Source organism: Anoplophora glabripennis, unplaced genomic scaffold (genome assembly GCF_000390285.2).
Source record: "Anoplophora glabripennis isolate ALB-LARVAE unplaced genomic scaffold, Agla_2.0 scaffold847, whole genome shotgun sequence".
NCBI classification, from domain to species: Eukaryota; Metazoa; Arthropoda; class Insecta; order Coleoptera; family Cerambycidae; genus Anoplophora; species Anoplophora glabripennis.
The window spans coordinates 40006-51000 of NW_019416946.1; positions in this window are offsets into that span (position 1 = coordinate 40006).

Sequence of the window (10995 nt, forward strand, 5' to 3'; positions counted from 1 at the left end):
TCGCTGAGAATTTCGTCCTGGAACCTTGACGGGTTCCGGGCCAAAAAAACGGAACTCGTGGACATCTTGAACCGTCTAAACATAGACGTTATGGCTGTCCAGGAGACCTACCTCAGCGAGGCATCCCGTACCTCCATCCCTGACTATGACATATACAGACATGACAGAAACCGTAACGGGGGTGGTGTTGCACTCATAGTAAAGAAGTGCATCGACCACTATCCGCTGCAGCGGCTCCAAACTCAAAACACAGAGGCCGTGGCGATAGCGGTGAGATCGCTACGGCATGGAGACGTTGCGGTGGTGTCCTGTTACCACCCACCCAGACTACCACTACTTGACAATGACTTAGACAAAATCCTTTCCTGGCCCCAGACAATTGCCATCGGGGACTTCAACGCGAAGTCCCCCATATGGCACAGCGGGACGACGACCACAAGAGGTCGCGTCCTGCTGAATTACCAAGACAGACACGACGACTTGACTATACTCGGACCGACAGAACCGACACATTACGGACCCGTAGGACGCCCCGACGTTATCGACATTGCCCTCTTAAAATCTATACCGTTAAATGCCCAAATATCCACCCAATACGAAGGGTCTTCCGCCCACAATCCAATATTTCTGGATCTGGGACGAAGACAGAGATATGAAGGCACCTTCACGAGGAGGTTCACTGACTGAGAGCGCTTCCGAGCAGTAATGCAAGGAAACATCGCGCTCCCAGTCATCGAAACCACACATGATCTGGAGGCGGCAATCCTCTCCCTTGAAGCTGACATTAAAAACGCCCTGACTCAGACTACGACGGAGACTATTGTCCCCCGACTGACAAACCCCCGGGGCACCCTCCCCGATGACATAAAAAACTTAATACGTGACAGACGACGTGCGAAACGGCTTGCCACCCGCACCCGCCTCCCCCGACACAGACATGACTTAAACGTACTTAACAGACGGGTGAAGGCGGCTCTGGATGAACTGGCCCAGGATAACTGGGCTAGGCACCTGGAGTCGCTGGATCCACAAGACAACAGCCTCTGGAAAACGCAGAGGGCCCTGCGACAGACCGCTCGCCGTAAAATTCCTCCAATCCACGGTAGTGTGGGGGTGGTTTACACGAACCAGGAAAAGGCCGAGGCTTTCGCCGATAGCCTGGAACTGCAGTGTAGACTGCCTCAGCTGCCCGACGAAGACGAGGAATTCGAGATAGTGGCTGAGCGCGCGGCCCGACGCGTCGACAGAGAGCCAGACAATGACATAATCCCCCCCGCAACACCTGACGAACTAAGACTGACAATACGCAGACTTAAAAACAGAAAAGCCCCCGGACCCGACAATATACATAACACGACACTTAAACGACTACCACACAAGGGCCTCATGGCCCTACTAAACATAACAAACGCGACACTCAGACTAAGACACTTCCCTACCCGCTGGAAAACAGCAAACATAATCCTTATCCCAAAACCCAACAAAGATCACACCATCCCATCCAACTACCGGCCCATTAGCCTGCTCCCGGCTATGAGCAAAGTGGTAGAAAAAATTATCCTAACCCGTCTAAGAACCCACTCCCAAGAACTGCAAGTCATTCCAGACGAGCAGTTCGCCTTCCGACCCAATCACTCCACTGAACTCCAAATCCTTCGCCTTACCGAGCACATCACGGCGGCCTTCAACAGGGGACAGTACACTGGTGCTGTCTTCCTGGACGTCGCAAAGGCCTTCGATACGGTTTGGCATGAAGGCCTACTGATGAAAATGCTCACCAACCAATNAAAAAACATTCAAAGAAATTGAAATGTGTATAAAACCAGAGCTATATTGTTGTTAAATGTCTGTGTCTCTTACTTCTGTCTATAAGATTAAAATACGATGTTTGTAAATTATCTATATCGCTGCGTTTGTTGACAGAGTTTTCTCGTTTTATATTAATCATTTCACTTAATAATCTCTTTTTCAAAATTGTCTGTTTATCAATGATTCGTGTAGAATCAAAATCAAAAGTATGTAATGTAGACAAACTGTGTTCCGCAAGAGCAGTTAAATTTTGTTTGCGTTTTAAGGGATTGAAAACATTGATTACATCCCTCTTATGTTCTGTTATCCTTGTTCCCAAATAACGACCCGTTTGGCCTATGTAGCACTTTTCACAGTCATGGCAAGGAATTTGATAAACGACATTAGATTCCAAATTTGTAGGTGTTCTACTTTTAGTTTTTGAGAAATATTTCTTTCTAATTGTATTTTCGGCTTTCTGATTTACCTTTATATTGCCATTTGATAGTGTTTTAGTGTATTTAACACATGCGTAATAGGTCCAGTGAACTCTATACTATCTGTATTAATCTATGCTCTATACTACGTACTTAGAGTTCACTGAATAGGTCAAAAGCGTTCGCACAACGATAATTCGTGACTCCTGACTAAAAATTTGATGCTCGCAGAACAAAACTTGTTCTGGACTGGTTTCCAAATCAAAACAATCCGCTGACTCCCAACAAATTTTCGGTTTCGGACATGTACACACTTGAACTAGCGCTGTTCTATGCTGTCAAGTACAAGAAAATAACATAATTAATTAATAGGTTACGTTTAATTATAATATAAAACCGAAGTGACAAACAAACAGACAAAATAAGTCGCACACATAAATTTGAAATAAATATTTATAGGTTATGTCATTCAATCACGATTCACTTCAGCATTTAGTTCGATCGGTTGAAAATCAGTTTGACGCCGCACATGCTCAGTGAAAAATTGACAATCGCTTGGAAATTGCATTCTGCGAACAAATCAAATATGTACTTGAGGATCTTCGTAGAAACGTCGACTTATCCCAAATTGGAGGCTTAAATGTCCAATATGAAAGTAGAAAATCTTAATCCACGGCAAAGGCTTTGGTAACTGATGATTCATAACTAATTAAAATATAATATGACGTAATAGTTTTTAAAGCTGTATTAAAAAAAATCTGATTTAATTGGACAATGTATACCACGTTTGCAAATGTATCTCCATTTAAAATAGGTTATAATTTATAAGCACAAACTGAATAAACGGCACCGCGTTTCATCTTATAACATTGTATGTTCGTGTTACATCGTATCACCCTATAAAGAAAATGTTTTGCATAGGGTGATAAAATAAAAAGTAATAAAGTAAATTGGAGACAGTATTTATAAGTAATTACCCTGTACAATATTCAGGAAGAATGCATATAAAAATTAGTAGTTGTGATAAAATTAAATTAGATGCGTTCATTGGTAACAACGTACTCAATTAATAATTTTGGAAATTGAAAACAACTTCAATTATTCTAACATAATTTACGAATTGTGCGTCATTAATTTGCAAATGTTTTTCCTTTGAACAACACTTAGGTAAACATGTTATTAAGCATTTTTTTTTACCTTTAATAAACTAACATAATTGCTTCAAATGTTATTGCTATGTCTATATTCTATAATACATCTAGAATAATTGAATTGCTCATTTCAAAAACCACATAAGTCAAAATAGTTAAATTTTCAGGAGACAATAAAAACTGTTTTTTTCAAAAAATATATTTTATAAAAATAAATATTTTTTAAATAAACTATTTAAGTAACTACTAACTAGATGGTATGTACAGTCGAAAAATGTTATAAAATGCATACTGTTTAAAAAAAAGACCATTTTTTTCTGTTGACGTGGTTTTTGAACGGAATAATTTTTATCACTATTTTTTTTTCTGTTTAAAGAAAATAAAAATACAAATGGTTAAATCTTCAAAGTATTTAATAAAAAATCGTTTAAATGTGAACAAAAAGTAATATTTAACTTGAATATTTAAGGCACATAATCGAATTCTTCGTCATTTTCTACAACATCTTGGAGATTTTGCTCTTCTCCCGATGGCCACAAAAAATCTCTTCATAAAATGGAACATGCGGCTGGAGTATACTACTTCTTAGTTGCTTAATGTTTTCAATTTTTTTGGGATTTATGGGAACACTGCCTCTAGGATATGCCTGCTAAACTGGCAACGATACAGCAACGGCTATGTTTCTAGCCAGGTTGAAGGTGGTAGTGCCTAAGCCGTCAATGAACTCTTGGGTAACCACAAATCCTTTTTTATTCTTGTCGTATTCGAAAGACATGTAAGTGGATGGAGAAAATGTATTTTATGTTCCTTTGGTACGTTTCTTCCGAAACTCTCATCTGATAAACATGTTTTTTTTATAATAGATGAACCACCATTTCGAGAACTCCAAGACTTGGTGTGTTGACAACAAAAATATGGAAAAGTTTGGATTTGCTTTTGACAAAATGATATAATACTCTTCAGGAACGTATATACGATCACATTTTTAAAGTTTTTTCTTCATAACACCAAAATCCTGGTCACTGGGAAGAAACGAGTGACCTCTTACTGGGAAATAATGTTTTATTTTTGAAAAACGTTTTGTATCTGTCAGGGACAATAAAAACCTTATAACTGTATGGTTTTTATTTTGACCTGGACAATTATTTGAGAAAAGGTACAACTCATCGATATTTTTGTTCAAAAAGTGGTCCAGATAGTGAAGAATCATAGAGCAAACTTCGTTGGCACCTTTGTTTGCTAAGCCTTCGTGATAAACGTAAAATACGGATTCATTAGTTTTGAGGTTCTTGATTCCAAAACAATTGACCCATAGTTGTCGTAGGTAAAATATTTCTTGTATTAGTATGTTTGGTAAAGGCAAATTTTGCCTCAAGTCAAAGGTTAAATCGATAACATCGTCCCAAGATTTACACATTTCTTTTACAGCTGCGATTTTGTTGTGGAATTTTTTCGCTTGTCTCTTGTGGACAACCAATTCTGCCTCGGCCGCCTTTTTCGCGTTAGGTCCTAAAATGGAACTCTTTATTTTAACAAATAATTCTTCACAAGTAATGCAGGTATCGACTTGTGGTCTCCCAAACCGTAAAGAAAAGGTGTGTTTAAAATAGTTAGCGTAAAAGGCATAGGTGACTTTAAAATCTGGGTGTTTACTTTTAAACAAAGCATGCATGGTTTTAACATCTAAGCGTGCATCTAAGTACTCAACATCTTTGCCCGAATAATGTGTTCGTTTTCGGGGAAAATCAAGAATATGATTATGTATTGCTTTTAAAACTTCCGGGCGTGTCGTATTAGTTTTAGGATGTTGGCCTCGTTTGTCATGAGGAGTTTGCGATTGACGAAGTAATTCGGAAAGACGTCTAAGACGGTTTTCAGTGATGCCAAAAATAGATATAAACGCTCTCTTACACACAATTTGCTTATCATTTGGTGTAAGAACATAATATTTAAAAGCATAGCCTCTTGAAGTTGCTCCCTCTTTACGTGGTCGATGACTCTTTATATACAGGTTTCCTTTCAATGATCTGTTGCAGAAAAATATCTTGTTCATTTTTAGTTTGAAACGAATTAATTTTTTCAATACAAAATTTAAACTCCTCTTGAGTGAAGTGTCCAAAGCATGCCATTTTACACCTAAAACGGTACAGTAACCCATTATTGTATTTTTTCTCACACGATTTATTAAAAAATAACTTACATGCAGCTGGGTCCAGTAGAACGTGCCGGCAAAACCTTTCCCTTCCAGATTGTATGTTGAAGCCCCTTAACCTTGTAGGTCTCCGGTCGTCGCTGTCTCTGTTTCAAAGGTTCCGGTGCATCAACCGTTTCACGGCGAAGCAAGAAGAGCGCCAGAAGAAAGGGCCCTAGCCGGCGGGGCCCAGCCAGGACAAAAGGAGGTCCCACAAAGCGCCTACACTGGCCGCATTTGCGGTCGGGGTAGACGACGGATGGGGCCCACCTACGAAGGCTGTCCAGGCCTACACGAGATGAGGCAGGATAAAGAGGGATAATCCCCCTCGATCCCAAATCATTGAGGCCAATTTCTAGCCATAGNTTTTCATTGTCTGCCAATATTTTGTCTGTTTCTGCGTTTATCAGCTGTTCATATTTTTCTCTCACTTTTGGGTTTGTTAGCATGTATGATTTTATTGTTTCATGTTGTCTCATCTTATCGGTTTTCTCGTTTATTTCGTATTTTGGGTTCTTATCATTCTTAATATTAGTTACTACCAAGTAATGATCACTATTTATTTCTGATCCTCTTTTAACTCTCGTATCCATAATCTGCTTTCTATTATTCTTCTCAGTTAACACATAATCGATTAATGATTTTTCTCCTCTGTTGGCTTCTACTCGCGTGTATTTATGTATCTCTTTGTGTTCATAAAAAGTGTTTGTTATAATCAAGTTATTTAATAGGCAATACTCCAGCATTATCTTCCCATTATTATTTATTTTATTTTCACCATATTGACCTATTACGGTGTAATATATTCCATCTTTCTTACACACTCTACTGTTAAAATCTCCTAACACATATACTATTCCTTTACTTTCTTCAGTGACTACTAGTACTCGTAGTATTTTTTAAAAATCCTATGATTTTATTAGAATCAGTGCACAACTGACCCTGTATAGGTCAGTCGAAACGCTAAAACCTGAACTCACACAGAGTCAGTTGAAACCCTACTTGAACTATCAAACAGTAAGTGAAGTGCAACATCCTGTGTCGTGGATAATAAATTAGATTGTGGACTATCTGCCTTAGCAGCCAACAATGTGGTCATCCATGGAGGAAGAACACAGGTCTCAGAGTCATCCAACACTGGCGGTCCCTTTGGAAGTCTCCTCATCAGCGAGCAAACGAACAGCTACCCGGCACCGTTGATAAAAGAAGATCCAGACCTGATCGTTCTATCTGATATCATCCAGGTGCTAAATGAAGATCGTGAAAGGCTCAGGCCGTGGCCAATCATGCCATTCCATGACAAACTGGGTTTATTTTCTACTTTGATCACATTTCCTAAACACAATATTATGGGCAGGTGGTATAGCAAAAATGCACCACAAGTGTTAATTAATTGACCTGCACCTCGTAATTTATCGTACGGCGTGAAGATCCAAATCGTAATTTAAATTATTTTCAATTAAACATTGTCACAGCTACTTTTCTGTCAACACGGTGCATAAAAAAATTAGCTATCAATAAAATTGGGAGATTTCCATAGAAAGGCAAAATAATCATGAACGATTTTTATATAGATGATTTGCTAATAGGTAATACGAATTATTTAACTGTACCTTCAATGCAATTTAACAAAAATTCTAGACCAAGTAGATTCGGAATTGAGAACATTTAATTCCAGGCAAGTAAAGAATTATTTTTCGCATCTCCGTACTTCTATGATTCATGTTGGTAGGTCTCACTTATACATGACGTGCGCACAGGTTTAAAGGAAAAAAGTGTTTCGCAACAGTACGTTACTACTTATTGATAGCCAGCCAGTTCATTTGTTTGTGCCGCACGTGCAGGCCCTATTTGTTTTGTGTATCTTTGTGCCTTGTGTAGTGTATTTATGCAAAAGAAAAGAATTTCCACGAATCCGAGATAAATTACATATAAGGGAAATATTATATTAATTATCCATTTCAGATGAGAAGGTATTTCATTAAATTTTTTCTGTAAGCCGCCCTTGACTTCATAATACTAGCTCGTATACTATGGTACACGCAGAGCAGAGTTTTTAGACTAATTGAAATGCAAATTCCACCTTAAGTGGATTGTCTAGCTGGTTATATTGTAGTTGTTTTAAATTATTTTGACCGCGAACATTTGTTTGCAGAATATACGGTTGTTTTAACCGTCTTAGTAGGGGTAGCCGCTTTGTTTTTTTGCCCGTATTCCATGTGACATGTAGAGAGTGGTTTTCACTCCGCTTAAATGGAAAGTCTAGCTATCCATATCGTAGTTGTTTTAACTACCTTGCCCGCAAAGTTTTTGTTTGCCAAATATTTGGGGCAGTACGGTCGTTTTGACCGTCTTAATAGGGCGTAGCCGCTTGGTTTTTTGCCTGCATTCCATATGACATGTATCGAGTGGTTTTCACTCCGCTTAAATGGAAAGTCTAGTTAGCCATATTGTAGTTGTTTTAACTACCTTGCCCGCAAACTTTTTGTTTGCCAAATATTTGGGGCAGTACGGTCGTTTTGACCGTCTTAATAGGGCGTAGCCGCTTGTTTTTTTACCCGCATTCAATATGACATGTAGCGAGTGGTTTTCACTCCGCTTAAATGGAAAGTCTAGTTAGCCATATTGTAGTTGTTTTAACTAGCTTGCCCGCAAACTTTTTGTTTGACAAATATTTGGGGCAGTACGGTCGTTTTGACCGTCTTAATAGGGCGTAGCCGCTTGGTTTTTTGCCCGCATTCCATATGACATGTAAAGAGTGGTTTTCACTCCGCTTAAATGGAAAGTCTAGCTAGCCATATTGTAGTTGTTTTAACTACCTTGCCCGCAAACTTTTTGTTTGCCAAATATTTGGGGCAGTATACGGTCGTTTTGACTGTATTAAAAGGGCTTAGCAGTTTTTGGTGTTTTGACCACGGACAATTTGTTTGCAGAATATTTTGGGGCACTATGCGATTGCTTTAATTCGACTAAATAAGGTCTAGTCGTATTGACTTTTTGTCTGCATTTCATGAAACATGTAAAGTGTGGGTTTCACTCTTTTTACATGCAAAGTCTATCTATCTATCTCTAAGCATTTAGTAGTTATTTTAACCATGTCACCCATAACTTGTTTTAGACATTTGGGCATAATTCTACTGCTATTTTTACCCTCTGCATACCATGGTATACACGCAAAGTGGATTTTTCGTTCTAAAGGCTTCCTATTATAATTTTGCCTTGCTTACTTACATAGCAAAATTTAAATAATCTGCTTAAAGCTACATTTTTTTAGAAGCAGTGATTGTACTGTGTTCCTAAAAATAATTGTACTTATGTACAAATATAATGCAATTTTTTTTTGAGATAGATCGGAGTTATGTTAACCCCTTCTTTACTCTTACGGGGACTTACTCAAAATAGTGAGTTAGTACCTATATACTAATACTCGCCACTCCCTTTTAATTCAAACAAAAATTAGAAATTTACAACTTTTTACAGATGAGAGTGAATTAGGTGCTCAACAAAATAATGTCGTATTTAGTACGAGTTTCTGGAGATAGTTACGTCATATTAAACAGTGTAAAAGGCCAGTTATAAAATTAAGAGAGTATACCAAAAAACAAAGGGGGAGGGGCGGAAATTGTGAACAGTATGGATAACAAGAGCGATGTGAAGAAGAGTTTACTGGTAAAAGAAGCCTTTGATGTAGATAAAATAAAATTATTGAAAATAGAGTACGTGAAATCTAAAAATTAGTGCATTGTTTTGTCACCCAGTAGGTACTATTCTACAATGAAACTTAATGCGAATTATACAGGCAGTTTTGCTAATAACACCTTATATATTGTATTTGATTAAATTAATCTATATAGATATACGTGTGTACATACATGTACGTATGTGTAGGTATATAAACAGAAAAAAACATTCGATTACTAGGTATGGCAATATCATCAAACATGATACATCAGAGTGACATGTTATTATAGAAAACTTAATTGAGCAACTCTTCTGTCTCTTTATAAGTATAAAAAAAAACGATCAAGTTTTGTTTTTTATACATACTGTTTCATTTATGACAGTGTATGAAAAGATAGCAATTGAGGAGAGGACAAAATTAAGTGATAATAAGGGAACTTTCAATGAAGTATTAGGAAGCAATTACGTAACGAAACCTTAAATGAAGTATTAGGTTAGAAGAAGAGTATGAATAAAAATGTTAATATTAACCAGAGTTACAACCTGAGAAGCGTACGAAAGTTAAAAAAGTTAAAAAATATATACTGTAAGGAACATTTGACCTATTTTCACTCAATTTCACTCAATAATGTATCAATTTCTGTCCACTCGATTGAGTGAAATTTTCCTCTATTAGTATGAGTTGATACAACTAAAATTTTATGAGTAAAACTATAGGTTCAAATATTATCAAAAATGTGTAGAGTTGTCAAGGTGCCCAGTATTGACTGAAAATGTGCTCAATAATGTCACTCAGACCGATTTATTTACAGTGTATATCTAGGTATATGCCTATACATATAAATATATAGATCACCAGGTAATTTTGTTGATTGTGGCCAAACAAATCAAAAAGTTTGCATCTGTTAAGATGAACTACATGCCATTTGAAGGTATAATACACAAATTATATTAGTACAAGCAATATCGAAATAATCCTATCTAAAACTACATCAACGACAGACAAAATCAAAAGGATGTATAGGAAATTTAAAATATAAGTTCAGACATTTAGTTGCTTCTTTTGGCTGAAAATTAATGTCTTAATCTAATTTATCATGGACATATTAAACCAATTAGTAAAATGAGATGGTAGGCATAAAGGCCGTTTTCCTTCAAAACACGCCAAACTGACATTCTGGAAAGCTGTAACTGATTAGCTGCCATTCGCACACTTTCTCCCGGATTTTGTTCAAAAGATCTCAAAATTTGTTCAACTTGCGCGGGTAGTCTTCTAGCAATTCTACCACAATGTATGTAACGGGGTACCACACTACCAGTTTCAATAATCCGTCTGTGAATCCGAGTAAATAATTGTGTAGACGGCTGACGTCTCTGCGGATAACGTTCTATGTATGTTCTTCGAGCAGCTGTTGCATTTCCATTACATAATCCATAAATAAAATGCATTTCGGCATATTCTTGATTAGTAAAACGATTGTTATCCGCCATTGTACTCACAAATTAATAATTCGTCAACAGACACGATTAAAATATGGTAACAAATGTCAACTATGTTAAAAGTGACAGGCGCCTACTTTTTGAATACGTCAAATTTAACACCTAGCGGTGAGTAAACTCCCTTTGCATTTTGTAAATTTATTAGAAAACTAATCATTTTACATAAAAAATGCAAGAGACAAAAAAATTTCTAAATTCAATGGTCTTTCTAAAAATCTTATGATATTTGCTGTATCTTTGCAGAAAA